Genomic DNA, 18360 nt, shown 5'->3' on the forward strand with positions numbered 1-18360 from the left:
TTTGCTTATTTTGATGCATCTATGGCTAGTATTAAGTGGTATGAACCATAGAGATGTTGGAATACAATAGATATTACACCAATATGAACTTAGAATGAGTTCATTACAGTACCTAAGTGGTTGTTTTATTTTCTCATACTAACGGAGCTTACGAGTTTTCTGTTAAGTTTTGTGTTGTGAAGTTTTCAAGTTTTGGGTAAAGATTCGATGGACTACAGAATAAGGAGTGGCAAGAGCCTAAGCTTGGGGATGCCCAAGGCACCCCAAGGTAATATTCAAGGACAACCAAGAGCCTAAGCTTGGGGATGCCCCGGAAGGCATCCCCTCTTTCGTCTTCGTTCATCGGTAACTTTACTTGGAGCTATATTTTTATTCACCACATGATATGTGTTTTGCTTGGAGTGTCATTTTCTTTTGTTAGTATTTTCTTGTTGTTTGAATAAAGTATCAAGATCTGGAATTATTAAATGGGAGAGTCTTCACATAGTTGCATAATTATTCGACTACTCATTGATCTTCACTTATATCTTTCAGAGTAATTTCTGTTATTGCTCTAGTACTTCACTTATATCTTTTAGAGCACGGTGGTGGATTTATTTTGTAGAAATTAATGAACTCTCTTGCTTCACTTATATTATTTTGAGAGTCTTAAAGAGCATGGTAATTTGCTTAAAATCCTATTATACTTGGTATTCAAGATATGTGAAACTTTCTTTTGAGTGCGTTGAATACTAAGAAAAGTTTGATGCTTGATAATTGTTTTGAGATATGGAGGTAGTGATATTAAAGTCATGCTAGTTGGGTGATTATGAATTTAAATAATGCTTGTGTTGAAGTTTGCAAGTCCCGTAGCATGCATGTATGGTTAAAGTTGTGTAACAAATTTGAAACATGAAGTGTACCTGGCTTGTGCATCCCTATGAGTGGCGGTCGGGGACGAGCGATGGTCTTTTCCTACCAATCTATCCCCCTAGGAGCATGCGCGTAGTACTTGGTTTTTGATGACTTCTAAATTTTTGCAATAAGTATATGAGTTCTTTTGACTAATGTTGAGTCCATGGATTATATGCACTTTTACCTTTCCGCCATTGCTAGCCTATTCGGTACCATGCATTGCCCTTTCTCACCTTGAGAGTTGGTGCAAACTTTGCCGGTGTATCCAAACCCCGTGATACGATACGCTCTATCACACATGAACCTCCTTATATCTTCCTCAAAACAGCCACCATACCTACCTATCATGGCATTTCCATAGCCATTCCGAGATATATCCATCATCATCATCATGACATACATTAATTTTGTCATATTGCCATTGCATGATCATGTAGTTGACATCGTATTTGTGGCAAAGCCACCATGCATTATTTTTCATACATGTCACTCTTGATTCATTGCACCATCCCGGTACACCGCCGGAGGCATTCATATAGAGTCATATCTTGTTCTAAGTTTCGAGTTGTAATCCTTATGTTGTAATCAATAGAAGTGTGATGATCATCATTATTAGAGCATTGCCCAAAAAAGAGAAAGGCCCCAAAAACAAGAAAATAAATAAAAAGGGGCAATGCTACTATCTCTTTTTCCACACTTGTGCTTCAAAGTAGCATCGTGTTCTTCATGTAGTGAGTCTCATATATTGTGCTTCAAAGTAGCACCTTGTTCTTCATGTAGTGAGTCTCATAAGTTGTCTTTTTATACTAGTGGGAATTTTTCATTATAGAACTTGGCTTGTATATTCCTATGATGGGCTTCCTCAAATGCCCTAGGTCTTCATGAGCAAGCGAGTTGGATGCACACCCACTAGTTTTCTTTTGTTGAGCATTTATAGCTCTAGTGCATACGTTGCATGGCAATCCCTACTCCTCATGTTGACATCAATTGATGGGAATCTCCATAGCCTGTTGATTTTCCTCGTCAATGTGAGACTTTCTCCTTTTTTTGTCTTCTCCACACAATCCCCATCATCATATTCTATTCCACCCATAGTGCTATATCCATGGCTCACGCTCATGTATTGCGTGAAGGTTGAAAAAGTTTGAGATTATTTAAGTATGAAACAATTTCTTGGCTTGTCATCGGGGGTATAGAAGTTGGGAACATCCTTGTGTGACGAAAATGAAGCATAGCCTAACTATATGATTTTGTAGGGATGAACTTTCTTTTGCCATGTTATTTTGAGAAGACATAATTACTTTGATTAGTATGCTTGAAGTGTTACTATTTCTTTTATCAATATGAACTTTTATTTTGAATCATTCAGATCTGAATATTCATATCACAAGTAAGAAGAATTACATTGAAATTATGCCAAAGTATCACACCACATCAAAAATTCTTTTTTATCATTTACCTACTCGAGGATGAGTAAGAATTAAGCTTGGGGATGCTTGATATGTCTCCAACATATCTATAATTTTTGATTGCTCCATGCTACTTTATCTACTGTTTTAGGCAATATTGGGCTTTATTATCAATATTTATATTATTTTTGGGACTAACCTATTAACCGGAGGCCCAGCCCAAATTTGATGTTTTATGCCTATTTTAGTGTTTCGAGGAAAAGGAATATCAGACAGAGTCAAAACGGAACGAAATCAACTGGAGAAGTTATTTTTGGAAGGAAAGCCACCCGATGGACTTGGAGTGCATGTCAGGGAAGAAGGGAGGTGCCCATGAGAGTGGGGGGCGTGCCCCCTGCCTTGTGGGGCCCCCATAGCTCCACCGACGTACTCCTTTCACCCATATATACGTACGTACCCTAAAACTTCCAGAACAGAAGATAGATCGGGAGTTCCGCCGCCGCAAGCCTCTGTAGCCACCAAAAACCTCTCGGGATCCCTTCCCGGCGCCCTGCCAGAGGGAGATCCCATCACCGGTGGCCATCTTCATCATCCCGGCGCTATCCATGATGAGGAGGGAGTAATTCACCCTCGGGGCTGAGGGTATGTACCAGTAGCTATGTGTTTGATCTCTCTCTCTCGTGTTCTCTCTCGTGTTCCCTCTATGGCACGATCTTGATGTATCCCAAGCTTTGCTATTGTAGTTGGATCTTATGATGTTTCTCCCCCTCTACTCTCTTGTGATGAATTGAGTTTCCCCTTTGAAGTTATCTTATCGGATTGAGTCTTTTATGAGAACACTTGATGTATGTCTTGTCGTGATTATTTGTGGTGACAATGGGATATCATGAGCCACTTGATGTATGTTTTGGTGATCAACTTGCGGGTTTCGTGACATTGGGAACCTATGCATAAGGGTTGGCACACGTTCTCGACTCTTCGATAGAAACTTTGGGGCACTCTTTGAAGTACTTTTATGTTGGTTGGATGAATCTGAGATTATGTGATGCATATCGTATAATCATGCCCACGGATACTTGAGGTGACAATGGAGAATCTAGGTGACATTAGGGTTTTGGTTGATTTGTGTCTTAAGGTGTTATTCTAGTACGAACTCTTTTATAGATTGATCCGAAAGAATAACTTTGAGGTGGTTTCGTACCCTACCATAATCTCTACGTTTGTTCTCCGCTATTAGTGGCTTCGGAGTGACTCTTTGTTGCATCTTGAGGGCTTGTTATATTATCTATCTATGTTATTATTGTTATGAGAACTTGCACTAGTGAAAGTATGAACCCTAGGCCTTGTTTCCTATCATTGCAATACCGTTTACGCTCCCTTTTACCACTTGTTACCTTTCTGTTTTTATATTTTCAGATTACAAAAACCTATATCTACCATCCATATTGCACTTGTATCACCATCTCTTCGCCGAACTAGTGCACATATACAATTTACCATTGTATTGGGTGTGTTGGGGACACAAGAGACTCTTTGTTATTTGGTTGTGAGGTTGCTTGAGAGAGACCATCTTCATCCTACGCCTCCTATGGATTGATAAACCTTAGGTCATCCACTTGAGGGAAATTTGCTACTGTCCTACAAACCTGCGCAATTGTAGGCCCAACAACGTCTACAAGAAGAAGGTTGTGTAGTAGACATCAAGGCTCGCGAGGAGGCGGAGAGATCAAGGAAGGGGTACCTCGCGAGGTGCTCGTGACGCAAGCGGTGACGATCGAGACCAGGCGGGCGCCAGGCGGGCACCGGCCTGCGCAGTGTCCTTATTTCTTCTTTGGTGCAAAGGGGGCAAGCACAAGCGTGGAGTACCGAGGTATCAGGCAAAGGTTACCATTTCAGTGCAACGAGACCAATACCAGCAGACCGGCAGGATGGAGGTCACCGTGGAGCCCAAGACGGCGTCATTGCCAGTGCCTTTGGCAGCCGAAGACCAACTTTAGTCAGGATAACTTGTACTAGATGTTGCCCTTCAAAATGGCCGTTGTTGGCGCCCTTCCCGCTCAATATTTGGGAAGAGGACCAGGGCCTCTATAAATTGGGATATCCGCCACAGTAGGAGGGGAGGGGATCCTTCAACAAGTAGAACACCACATCAACTCAAGAACACCTCTCGCGAGACAGTTCTTCCCTGTACTGTTCGTCATCTGCCCCCTTAGGAAATCCACCACACCACACACTGGAGTAGGGTATTACACCACAACGGTGGCCTGAACCAGTATAAATCTTGCGTCGCTTGTGTTGTTCATCGTTTAGCTTAGATTCTCGCGAGGCGATCATATGCGGATAGGTAGGGGAAAGATTTTCGCGCGCACCCCAGAGTTCGAACCTTAAGGGTCTGCCGGAACCCAACATCCGACAATCATGGAAATGACGAGGAGTCTCAAAATACTCAAGAGGTAAAGATTGATATATTGGAAGGTAGTATTTTGACACCGGAAGTGTTCCAGAATGTATCAGGTACATATCGGAGTACCAAAGGGGTTACAGAACCCCCCCCCCCTCGGGGGGGGGGGGAAGATATGGGCCATATGGACCATGGGAGGGAGGCACACCAGCCACAAGGGGGTGGCGCGCCCTCCACCAGGGAGGAGTCTGAATTGGACAAGGGGAGGGGCGGTGCCCCCTTTCCTTCTCCTTCTCCCTCTCCTTCCCCCTTTCCCCCTTCGATAAAAGGAAGGGGGGCGAATCCAACTAGGACCCCAAGTAGGACTCCTCCTACTTGGGGGTGCGCCTAGGGACGGCCTCCTCTCCCTCCCTCCTTTATATATCGGGGGGGCTAGAGGACACACTAATCGCTCTAAGCCATGTGCGGCGCCCCCCCTCCATAGTTTACGCCTCCGATCATATTCTCGCGGTGCTTAGGCGAAGCCCTGCATGGGTCACATCACCATCACCATCACCACATTATCGTGATGACGGAACTCATCTACTTCCTCGACCCTCTGCTGCATCAAGAGCTCGAGGGACGTCATCGCGCTGAACGTGTGCAGAACTCGGAGGTTCCGTACGTTCGTTACTCGATCGGTCGAAACGAGAAGACGTTCAACTACATCAACTACGTTAAGCAAACGCTTCCACTTTCGGTCTATGAGGGTACGTGGACACACTCTCTGAAAGTGCAACTAATCCATGGGTGGTTTTGTTAATTCTTAACAACATATAGCTCATTGAACTAATACTCTTTCAAGATGATCATTTCAGAAAGTTCAATGATTGGCATGGCATGGACTAGAGATGTGGACCCCTCAAAATGCTAAAGACACATATTGGCAAAAGCTCAAGACTCTACATTTTCATTTAAGTGATCCAAGATCACATTGAGTCCATAGGAAAAGCCAATACTATTAAAAGGGGATGAGGTGTTGCTTAATGGCTTACTTGCTCAAAATGCTTAGTGATATGCTCCAAAAACCCTCAACCACTTTCTCATATCCACATATGTCCTAAACCTAAAGTAAAACTCGGCCCCACCGATTTGATCTATCAGGCGCCACCAAGTTCATTGGACATAGCCACTACCATAAACCCTAATCACTTCGGTCTCACCGATAGGGATCTCGGTCTCACCGAGATGGGATTGTAAACTCTTTGTTTCCCTTCGTAACGTTTCGGTCTAACCAAAATGAGCGATCGATCCCACTGAGTTCTCAATGCAAACTCTCTGTTTCCTTTTCATAACGTTTCGGTCTCACCGAAATGAGCGATCGGTCCCACCGAGTTTGCCTGACCAACTCTCTATTTGCCTATTACTGAAATCGGTCCTATCGAGTTCGTGTGATCGGTCTCACCGACATCAAGTTATGCCCTAACCCTAGCACATCTGTCCCACCAAGTCGATCATGTTGGTCCCACCGAAAAGCCTAATGTTCACATTTTGAACTGAATTGGTCTGACCGAGTTTCACTATTCGGTCTCACCGAGTTTGGGAATCTGTGTGTAACGGTTAGATTTTGTGTGGAGGCTATATATACCCCTCCACCCATTCTTCATTCATGAGGAGAGCCATCAGAATGTGCCTACACTTCCAGCATTCTTTTTCTGAGAGAGAACCACCTACTCATGTGTTGAGACCAATACATTCCAATCCAACCACAAGAATCTTGATCTCTAGCCTTCCCCAAGTTGCTTTCCACTCAAATCATCTTTCCACCATAGCCAAATCTGTGAGAGAGAGTTGAGTGTTGGGGAGACTATCATTTGAAGCACAAGAGCAAGGAGTTCATCATCAACACACCATCTATTACCTTTTGGAGAGTGGTGTCTCCTAGATTGGTTAGGTGTCACTTGGGAGCCTCTCCGTCAAGATTGTGGAGTTGGACCAAGGAGTTTGTAAAGGCAAGGAGATCGCCTACTTTGTGAAGATCTACCCAAGTGAGGCAAGTCCTTCGTGGGTGATGGCCATGGTGGGATAGACAAGGTTGCTTCTTCGTGGACCCTTCATGGGTGGAGCCCTCCATGGACTCGCGCAGCCGTTACCCTTCGTGGGTTGAAGTCTCCATCAACATGGATGTACTATAGCACCACCTATCGGAACCATGCCAAAAATCTCTGTGTCTACATTGTATTTGCTCCCTCCAAACTCCTCCCCTTTACCTTCATATGCAATGATTTACATACCGCTGCTATACTCTTAGGTTTGCATGTGTAGGTTCATTGCTTGACTAGTGCTAAGTTGCTCATATCTGCCAAGATTTAAAATTGGGCAAAGGCTAGATTTTTATTTGGTCAAGTAGTCTAATCACCCCTAGACATACTTTCGACCCTACAAGTGGTATCAGAGCTTTGGTCTCCATTTGCCTTGATTTCCATAGCTTTGGTGATCATAGCCTTGGTTTCACAACCTAGGAGAGTATAGCGTCTAGCGAGGGAAATTACCACCATAGAGGTCCTTACTTTGATTGTACTAATTTTGCTAGTTGGAAGCATAAGATGAAAATGCATATTCTTGGATATAACCCCACCGTTTGGGCCATTTTGTGTATTGGTTTGCAAGGTGAGTTCTTTGATGGGAGAGAACCAAATCGTGAAGCTACCACGGAAGAATTGAAGATGCTGCAATACAATGCTCAAGCTTGCGATGTACTCTTCAACGGATTGTGCCCCGAAGAATTCAACAAAATCAGCCGTCTTGAGAATGCAAAGGAAAATTGGGATACTTTTATTGATATGCATGAAGGTACCGACTCCTTCAAGGAATCCAAGTTGGATGTGCTTCAAAGTCAGCTTGACAAGTTCAAAATGAAGGATGGTGAAGGTGTCGCTGAAATGTACTCTAGGCTTGCTCTCATCACAAATGAGATTGCCGGCTTAGGAAGTGAAGAGATGACCAACAAATTCATCATCAAGAAGATCCTAAGAGCCTTGGATGGAAAATATGATACCGTGTGCACTTTGATCCAAATGATGCCAAATTACAAAGATCTCAAGCCAACCGAAGTCATTGGAAGAATTGTTGCTCATGAGATGTCACTCAAGGATAAAGAAGAGCTTCACAACAAGTCTAGTGATGCTTACAAAGCCTCATGTGATGCTCCTACATCATCAAGTGAGAAACAAGCCTTCAATGAAGAATTGAGCTTAATGGTGAAGAACTTCAACAAGTTCTACAAGAGTAGAAGCAAGGAAATGAGTTCCAAGTCAAGGTCCTACAATGACAAAAGATCTTCTAGTCGTGAGCAAAATTGCTACAATTGTGGAAGACCCGGACACTACTCCAATGAGTGTACGGCTCCCTACAAAAGAAGAGAAGACTCACCTAAAAGGAGAAGCAAAAGGGAAGAATCTCCTCCAGGAGAGAGAAGGAGTAGAGATGATCGCTATGAACAAAGAACCTGTCGCAGAAGCAAGGATTCAGAAAGGAAGGACAAGTCATCAAGGAGCTACACAAAACAAAGGCATCAGGCTCATGTTGGTGAATGGGTATCCGGTTCCGACTCCGACCAGCACTCCGAGAGAAGTCATCACTCTGACTCCAAATATACTCAAGATGAAGGTGTTGCCAGTCTCGCACTTGTGTCAACCAACTCCTATGACATATTTGAGTCACCAAATGAAGGAATTGGAAGATGCTTCATGGCTAAAGGCCCCAAGGTATCACACCCCGAGTATGCTGATTTCAACAATGATGAAGATGATTTGCTAGGTGATGATGATTTACTTGTCGACAACTCTAGTGATGAATACTATGATGAAATTGTTATTACTCATGCTAATCAAGATGAAATGAATGACAATGATAATAAGGAGATTGAGCATATAACTAAAGAACTAAACACTCTTAAGTTAGCTCATGAAACTACCTTAGAAGATCATCGAGATCTTTTAAAAACTCATGAGAAGCTACGCTTCGAGAAGCCCAACCTAGAGCAAGAACATGGGTTCTTAAAAGCCATCAATGATGATCTTTGGAAGAAAAGTTCTTCTTACATTGCCAAGTTTTTACTCTTGTCTACTACATGCCACAAGTAAAATCTAGCAACAAGAGTATGAAAGATTCTTATTCTAGTAGTAACAATAATCATGTTAAATCCAGTATTGTTGCTTCTAGTAGTTCTCTTGATTCCAATAATGATTCTCTTAGCCAAGTTACACTTGAGCAAGAAAATAACTTATTGAAGGGAATTATAGAGAAAGGTGTTTACAAGAGCCTTGTCGAAAGTAAGCAATTTGAGGAAACTGTATGCAAGCAAGGAAGGCACCGAAAGAATCAAGGTGTTGGTTTTGCACGAAAGTTCAATGTCAACGGAGTTGAGTGGGAAGAAGATCAATACCCCAAGAGGAAGTTTGTCCCTCAACAAAAGAAGTATGATCCTACTTCCTTCAAGGGGACACAAGCTCAAGATGATCTTCCACCACAAGACCACAAGCTAAAAGGCAAGGACAAGCTTCAAGAGGAGATTGATGCATTTTAAGAAGCTCCCAAGGCCTTGGTCAAGTGGGTTCCCAAGTATACATAAAGTTCTACTTCATCAAGTACATCTACAACCCCAAGGATTCCCATCAAGATAATGTAGATCCCGAAGAAGAAGAACTAGAGAGTTCTTAAGGGTGACTCCGCCAACATACTTCACTCATATTCATTTTGGCAAGGACAAGTGCAAACAACTTCCACGACTTGCACTAGTTCAAGGAGTCACAAACCCTCTTGTTGGTAAGACAAGGGCCAAGGTAATCTAATGCTTTCATGGACATCATCTTGTGTGTGCTCCACTCTATGTCTATGGATATCCTTGTTTGTTCCTTGTGGGACTAACCCATGTAGATATTGAAAGTGGAACTCACTCCAATGGATTGCTCCAAATGATCTACATCAACAATGAGCATCCACATCTTCCACACCTACATGAAGTCATCGTCGACAAAACCCAAGGTTAGTTCATCCCTCTTAGGAGGGGGGGGATATCACATCTAGGGGGAGATTTACTCTAAGAATTGGGCTAAAGCAACTCTAATGGTGTGAACACAACAATGCTTTATGTAAAAGGTGTAACCCCACTTGTGCTTAAATGATGACTATGCCCTATGATCAAATGTTCTCATTTGACTCCTAACTCAATATACTCATATATCGATGACCTAGTCATCGCCAATTGCTTGATAGATGCTAGAGTGATTGTGCATGCTTTGCCACATATTTCATTTGCCATTTTATTGTGTGTGCATGTTGATTGCATATTTTTCTCATTCGAGGACATCCATTTGTTGCTTTGTTTGTTTGGCTATTTTTCCTTTTGCCAAATGGATGGACAAGAATGCCTAAGAACTCCCTCTAGCTATCTATGCTTTTCTCGTCTCAAACTCTATTCATGCTACATCACAAAGTTTGATCAAGTCAGATTCGAACCCTCTGGGTGAGGAGCACTCGGAGTCACCGGTTCGTCATAGACTTAAACTTCCAGAACCTCTCCATGCATTTCGGTCTGACCGATTCATTTCTTTTGGTCAAACCGAGTTGATTGAGTTGATCTAGGTTTTCAATTTTGGTGCAACCAATTTGAACAATTCGGTCACACCGAGTTGCAGTAACCACTTGCGATTATGCATCTCGGTGCCACCCGAGTCGTTCCACTCGGTCACACCGCCAGGGTCGGGATATATATACCCATAGGTCAAAATTTGGAAATTCCTTCAAAAACCTTTTGCCCGCGCATATCCTGCTCTGCCGACTTAGGTCTCCGGATCGTCTCCTCGTTGCTAGCGACCTCCCATCGCTGGTATCCGCCACCGTCAACGGAAATCTCCGCCGCCGTAGCGAGCTCATCGCCAAATTAGGGTATGAGTTCGATCCTCTATATTTTCTCACTCCGATTCTTAGCGCAGAGACAAAGCCATGATTCTTGACAAGTTTGAGATTATCCTATCCAACAAAAACTCTCTTTAGTTTAGATTTGATTCGAAAATTTAGGGTTAGGTTTCCGCCTAACTCATCTCGGACCGACCGAGTTGTAGAAATCGGTCTCACCGATTTGGCTTAGGGCATTGCACTTGTGATTTTCGATCTGACTGAAACATACAAATCGGTGTGACCGAGTTCAAAACTTGTGAAACCCTAGCAATATAAGTGTCATCGAACTGTGCCTCGGCCTGACCGAGATCACTAGTTTAGACATAGAATGTTGCTTCGGTGTCACCAAGTTTACAAATCGGTAGCTCCAAAATGCTTTCTGTAGAAAACTAAAACAAAGTTTTTAACTCAATTGTTTTGCAAAAACTCTGCACTTTGTGATGCTCATCCACTCTACCTCATCTATAACTATTCACAGGGTCCAGCTTGCAGTGTTAGCCATGTCATATCAGAGTGATAGCCAGAACAAGTCTGAGGAACAAGTCAACATGAGTGAGGGCACTAGTCCCTTTAAAAGCTATGAAGATGGAAGCAGAAGTACTCCTAGCAACCTGCCTAAGGCTGCTACTAGGCAGAGGAGGAAAAGAAACTCAGACTCTGAAGATGAAGATTATGTTGCTGCTTAGGAGGAGGTCAGCTCCAAAAAGAAAGTTGTGAAGAAAGAGTTTGGCACATCGGCTTCAACCAAGCCAGGCATGAAGAAGAAAGCTCCTGCCAGAAGGATTCCCATGTCAAAAGCCAGATCATCAACACAAGAAACCATGGAATTTACTCTTAAGCCAAGAGAAGATGCTGATGGAAAGGAAAGGGTTAGAAAAACCATTGCCAGAGTGATTGGAAAGCCATCTATGGCTAGAGATTCCGAAGAAGAGGGGGAGGAACAATAAGATGCACCTCCTGCCAAGTCTCAGAAGCTAGTCAGGGATGCCATCAAGTCTGGGGCTACTCCATCAAAGCCCAAGACTGCCCCCAAAGCTCCAGTTCAAGCTTCAAAGTCTGCACCAAAGAGAAGCACCAGAAACATTCATACTGCAGAAAAGGACAAGCCCCGGTGCCTGAAATTGAAGAAGAAGAAGAAGAGGAAGCCCAAGTGCCCGGAAAGTTGAAGCCAAAAATTCCTGATCATGATGATAATCATCCAATGGATGAAAATATGAAGGAAAGAAAGGATGCAGGTCTTAGATTTTGACGACAATCAGACCTTATGCTGTGAGGAGAAGAACTATTGTGGACTACAGATTTCACACAAAGGAACAACAGGACTTCTATGAGACTGTGCTCTTGGATAAGAAGCCCATTGTGTCTGACATGAAATGGGTGGACTGGAAATACATTGATGACAATTAAGATCATTTCCCTGGAGTACATGAGAGCTTCAGACTCAATGGAGTTGACACCTTTGTGGGTCAGAAATTGACCAAGTGGAATGGTGAGCTTATCATGCAGTTCTATTCAACAACTCACGTCTACCCAAATGGGAAAATAGTTTGTATGTCTGAAGGTACTAGGTACCAATCTTCTGTTGATGAATGGGCCAAGCTCATTAATGCGCATGAAGAAGCTAAGAATGATATTGATGTCTATGCTGAGCACAAAAAAGATCACAACTCCATGGCCAACATGTACAAGGAGATACCTGACAAGGCCTTGGAGACACATAAGCTAGGCTCAGTATACTATCTTATGTCTGGACTGGCCACCATGAACACTATTTTGAGGAACACCTTGTTGCCCAAATCAAGAGATCACATGATGATCAGAGGCCCCTCCATCAACTTGCTTCAACTATTTGACTTGCCACAAAAATTCAAAGTAATGAGCTTGATAGTTGAAACCATCAAGAGAACAACAGCAGACTAGAAGAGATCATGTGGGCATGCTCCACACATTCATATGCTCATAAACTCCAAAATGAGCAAAGGTGTGTATCTGTTGGACAAAGAGCACCTTCCCTTGAGACCTGACCTTGAGGACAACACAGTTGTGATGGATGCTTCTGATCCTACTTCAGTAGAGGCTCATGAGAAGTGAGCAAAAGCAAAAGCTGAGAAGGCAGCCAAGATGCCAAGTGCTAATGAGGCATCTCAAGTTTTTCTCAAGTCCAAACAAGACCAACTTGGCTATCTCATTTAGGCTACTTTGAGGATTGAGAAGGGATTGGCCACCCTGACTCGGAATCAAGAGAGTCTGGAAAGAATTTTTGAGACAAAACTTCATGACTTGGATGTCAAGATGACAGAGATTCAGACTTCTGTGGAGAAGATCCAAGAAGAGCTTGAGGACAGGAGTGACAAGACCACCACTGATGCTTATCAAAAGGTCCCCAGAAGACAGAGGTCTGCAGTAGTGCCAGTGACAGGCACTAGAGCTAGAACTTCAGCTCCTGCAGCCACAACTTTAGTTTCCCCTCTGGTTGCAACTCCTTCAGCGCCTACAACCTCTTCAGAAGCAATTGTTGCAAGACTCCTCTCCACTTCACCTCCTGAAGATCAAGCTTAGAGAGCTGCATAGCACTATGCATTTTCAAACTTTTTGGTAACTTGTTGCCAAAGGGGGAGAAAGTGTATAGATCATAGGCTTCGAGAGAGAGAGAGAGCTTTGCTTTTTGGCTCTTTTGCTACTTATTTGCTTGCTTGCTTGGATGATACTTTATGGTTATGTGTGTGAGATACTTGTATGGTCATGTGTTTGATCATATCATTTTAAAGTTTGTTCTTGGATGATAATATTCTCTATCTCTTATGTATGATCATTCACACTTTGCCTTGGTGATGAGTGCATATTCCATTTTCTATCATTTTGAGCGCTCCACCAAGATGTATGTGGCATGGAAGAGTAACCCATGATCCTAATTGATTGTGCATTTGCATTCAAAAGCAAATTTTAAATAATGCACAAATTTAGGGGGAGCTCTTGCTTATCACATACTTCTCAAAGCGACGATGTATTTCGTTCTTATTATCATTTGTCGAAGATTTGATCTATATGTTGTCATCAATTACCAAGAAGGGGGAGATTGAAAGTGCAACTAATCCCTGGGTGGTTTTGGTAATTCTTAACAGCATATAGCTCATTGAACTAATACTCCTTCAAGATGATCATTTCAGAAAGTTCAATGATTGTCATGGCATGCACTAGAGATGTGGACCCCTCAAAATGCTAAAGACACATATTGGCAAAAGCTCAAGACTCTACATTTTCATTTAAGTGATCCAAGATCACATTGAGTCCATAGGAAAAGCCAATACTATTAAAAGGGGATGAGGTGTTGCTTAATGGCTTACTTGCTCAAAATGCTTAGTGATATGCTCAAAAAACCCTCAGCCACTTTCTCATATCCACATATGTCCTAAACCTAAAGTCAAACTCGGCCCCACCGATTTGATCTATCCGGCGCCACCGAGTTCATTTGACATAGCCACTGCCATAAACCCTAATCACTTCGGTCTCGTCGATAGGGATCTCGGTCTCACCGAGATGGGATTGCAAAATCTTTGTTTCCCTTCGTAACATTTCGGTCTAACCGAAATGAGCAATCAGTCCCACCGAGTTCACAATGCAAACTCTCTATTTCCTTTTCATAACATTTCGGTCTCACCGAAATGAGCGATCGGTCCCACCGAGTTTGCCTAACCAACTCTTTGTTTGCCTATTACTAAAATCGGTCCCATTGAGTTCGTGTGATCGGTCTCACCGAGATCAAGTTATGCCCTAACCCTAGCACACCGGTCCCACCGAGTTGATCATGTCGGTACCACCGAAAAGCCTAATGTTCACATTTTGAACTGAATCGGTCTGACCGAGTTTCACTATTTGGTCTCACCGAGTTTGGGAATATGTGTGTAACGGTTAGATTTTGTGTGGAGGCTATATATACCCCTCCTAAACGGAGTCCAAACGGAATGAAACCTTCACGATGATTTTTCTTGGACCAGAAGACAACCAGGAGACTTGGAGATGAAGTCGGAGGAGCCACGAGGTGACCATAAGGATGGAGGGCGCGCCCAGGGGGTAGGGCGGGCCCCCACCCTTGTGGGCCCTATGTGGCCCTCCTGACCTAATTCTTTCACCTATATATTCCCATATATCCCCAAACCACCAGAGGCATCCATGAAAACACTTTTCTGCCGCTGCAACCTTCTATACCCGTGAGATCCCATCTAGGGACCTTTTCCGGCACCCTGCTGGAGGTGGATTCGATCACGGAGGGCTTCTACATCAACTCTATTGCCCTTCCGATGAAGCGTGAGTAGTTTACCACAGACCTACGATACCATAGCTAGTAGCTAGATGGCTTCTTCTCTCTCTTTGATTCTCAATACCATGTTCTCCTCGATGTTCTTGGAGATCTATTCGATGTAATATTTTTTGCGGTGTGTTTGCCGAGATCCGATGAATTGTGGATTTATGATTAGCTTATCTGTGAATATATTTGAATCTTCTCTGAATTCTTATATGCATGATTTGATATCTTTGTAATTCTCTTCGAACTATCGGTTTGGTTTGGCCAACTAGATTGGTTTTTCTTGCAATGGGAGAAGTGCTTAGCTTTGGGTTCAATCTTGCGGCGTCCATTCCCAGTGGCAGTAGGGGCAGCAAGACACGTATTGTATTGTTGCCATCGAGGAGAAAAAAAAATGGGGTTTTCATATATTGCTTGAGTTAATTCCTCTACATCATGTCATCTTACTTAATGCATTACTTCATTCTTTATGAACTAATACTCTAGATGCATGCTGGATAGCGGTCGATGTGTGGAGTAATAGTAGTAGATGCAAGGAGGAGTCGGTCTACTTGACACGGATGTGATGCCTATATTCTTGATCATTGCCTTAGATATCGTCATAACTTTGCGCTTTTCTATCAATTGCTCGGTAGCAATTTGTTCACCCACCGTATTATTTGCTATCTTGAGAGAAGCCTCTAGTGAAACCTATGGCCCCCGGGTCTATTTTCCATCGTATTAGTTTCCGATATACTATTTTGCAATCTTTTACTTTCCGATCTATAAACCAAAAATACCAAAAATATTTACTTTATCATTTATCTATCTCTATCAGATCTCACTTTTGCAAGTGATCGTCAAGGGATTGACAACCCCTTTATCGCATTGGGTGCAAGTTTGTTTGATTGTTTTTGCAGGTCTTTGTGATTTGTGTGTTGTCTCCTACTGGATTGATATCTTGGTTCTCTAACTGAGGGAAATACTTATCTCTACTTTGCTGCATCACCGTTTCCTCTTCAAGGGAAAAACCAATGCAATCTCAAGAAGTAGCAAGCTCGCCAGAGATGCAGGAGTGGTGGAGCTTCTCGAATGAGGTCGTGCGTGAAGAAAACGAATGCTCCTGGACAAGTGGAAGGGGTCAGGAGATGCGAGAGTGCACACCAAAGATGGTGGATGCGGTCAGGGCATCAGGGGTGAGCTCACCTCGCCGGAGAAGAAGATGGTGCGACGAAAAGCTTTGGGCTACGTCAAGCTCATGCTTCCAGGAGGTTCTAGGCTTGACGGGGATGTTCAGGGGGTGCGCGAGGGGCGGCGAGGCTGGTGGTAGCTCAGACTGGTGCTGAGAACATTGGTCTTTGCCAGAATCCTACCTGCGAGGGCTAGGTCAGAGCAGCGGTAATGGGGTCACGGCGAGCAGCTTGGGGCCAAGGGACGCGATTGACCAGGGCAAAACGGCGAGGGGGTGCCGGGATTTAAATAAGACAAGGTGGCCGGGGTTGGGTGTAGCCGGAGCATCCAATAGTGGGGTCGTGGCCACAACGTTCGCTCGGTCATGGGCGTGTGTGAGCGGTTGCAGCGCCAGGTTAGGGAGTGGCTGACTGGTGGGATCCACACGTCAGTGAGAGAGAGAGAGAGAGAGAGAGAGAGAGAGAGAAGAGCGGGTAAGCTACGGTGCGCGCATGTGTTTGCTGGGCCGGACTGGCCTAGCTGGGCCTCAGTGTTTTTCTTTTATTTCCTCTTCTCTTTTTCTGTTTTCTGTTTTGCTCTGCCATTTCCATTTGAATTTCTTCCAAAATAAAACTTGCTCTAAATTCATAATTGAATATGTGTGAATGTGTAACATTTTGTTTAGACATTTTGGGCATGCAATTTCTGCACTTTATTTTCCTTTTTGAATTTGAGTTTGGTTTCAAAATGTTTCAAATCCAATTTTGGAAAATTTATAGAAGTCAAGCATATTGTTTGGACTTAGGGAATTTACTTTTTTGCCAAATAAATGCAAGGCCATTCAATAATTCCCTTTTAATTTTGAATTGATTTCTAGAACAGATCCAACTCAATCATTTGGGAAAATTCATAAGGGCTTTGAATATCATTTGGGTCTTGTTAAGGATAGTCTTATGCCCAAATAAATATTTTAATTTGTCACCCTATTTTGGGATTCAAAATTATTCCCTAAACCTTGTACGGTTCATTCTGTATTCCCAAATTTCAAACAAGAGTTTCAATGTGGCCATAGAGTTCTTGATCCTCTGAGTGAATTCAAACAGAGCAACAAGTCATCCAACAAGTAAGTTCCTAGGCAATGTTAGCTAGCTAGCAAGCAATAAAGGTTTTTCTAGGGAAACTTTAATTCCCTATGAAAATTTTAACATACCAGATTTAGGGAAAATCTCGGATGTGACAAGAACATTACGTGAACTACCAGCGACTGCCTAGTCCATTGCCTGGAAAAACAACCTCACACCCAGTTCCAGCGAAGGCCTCGAACTGAGCCTGTTGCGATGCTCTAGAAGCATGATGGACCGGCACCCACTCCAGCTCGATGCATAACTCCAGATTTTCCCTAGGAAATCCCCCGACCTATACCGATGGACCGACACCCACTCCGGCTCGATGCACAACTCCATGTGCAACGCTTTCTAATCCCCTACAAAATTTCCATGCGCAGTTGCTCGAGCACAAAGTCCGGCAAGATATCCCTTCTTGCGGTCCCGATGTAGGACACATACTTTAGCGCTGCTCCAGATCCTCCATGGAGCGCGAGTGATGGACGATGCACATGCCAGAGGAGACCAACGGCTCGTTCACCGTACGCTCTAGCCTAGGCACTGCAAGCACCGGCCAAACCACGTCAGAGTCCAAATGACGGCGTTTAGGGGGGGTGGCAGAGCCACCAGAGCGCTGTGCCACCCAGAAGCCTCACCCGAAGGCCTTGCCAGTCCCTGACATGCCAATTTGTCCAATGCCGCCCAGCACAGGTCTTCAAATGAGGAGGGATTGCGAGGACGCTTGCACACCCAGGAGATGTGCTCTGGTAGCCCACAGCTGATGTAGACTGGTGCAGTCCCGCTTGCAGTGGCCTTCTCGAATGCATTGGAAACACATGCCCTTCATCTCCGGCGAGGCCTCGCGCGGCCCCACAGATCGGGAATCCGGGCGGGGCACCCGCTAGTCCAAGCCATGGCGTTCCTCCACAACACCCTCCTTGATGGTTGTGGTTGCTCCCATGCCGCGATGGGCCACACCTCCCTAGCGACCGACACCTCGCCACGGCACGCCACCTACGAGACTCCTCCGCCCCTGGCCCCCTCACTCCCGAGGCCTCCGAAGCGAAAGAAAGGTTGAGCCCCGACACTACGAGCCTCTCTGGCCCTATGCAGTAGGACAACGAGGCAGACTACAGACTGGGAGCCATGCTGATACCCACA

This window comes from Triticum aestivum, chromosome 2B (genome assembly GCF_018294505.1).
Source record: "Triticum aestivum cultivar Chinese Spring chromosome 2B, IWGSC CS RefSeq v2.1, whole genome shotgun sequence".
NCBI lineage: Eukaryota > Viridiplantae > Streptophyta > Magnoliopsida > Poales > Poaceae > Triticum > Triticum aestivum.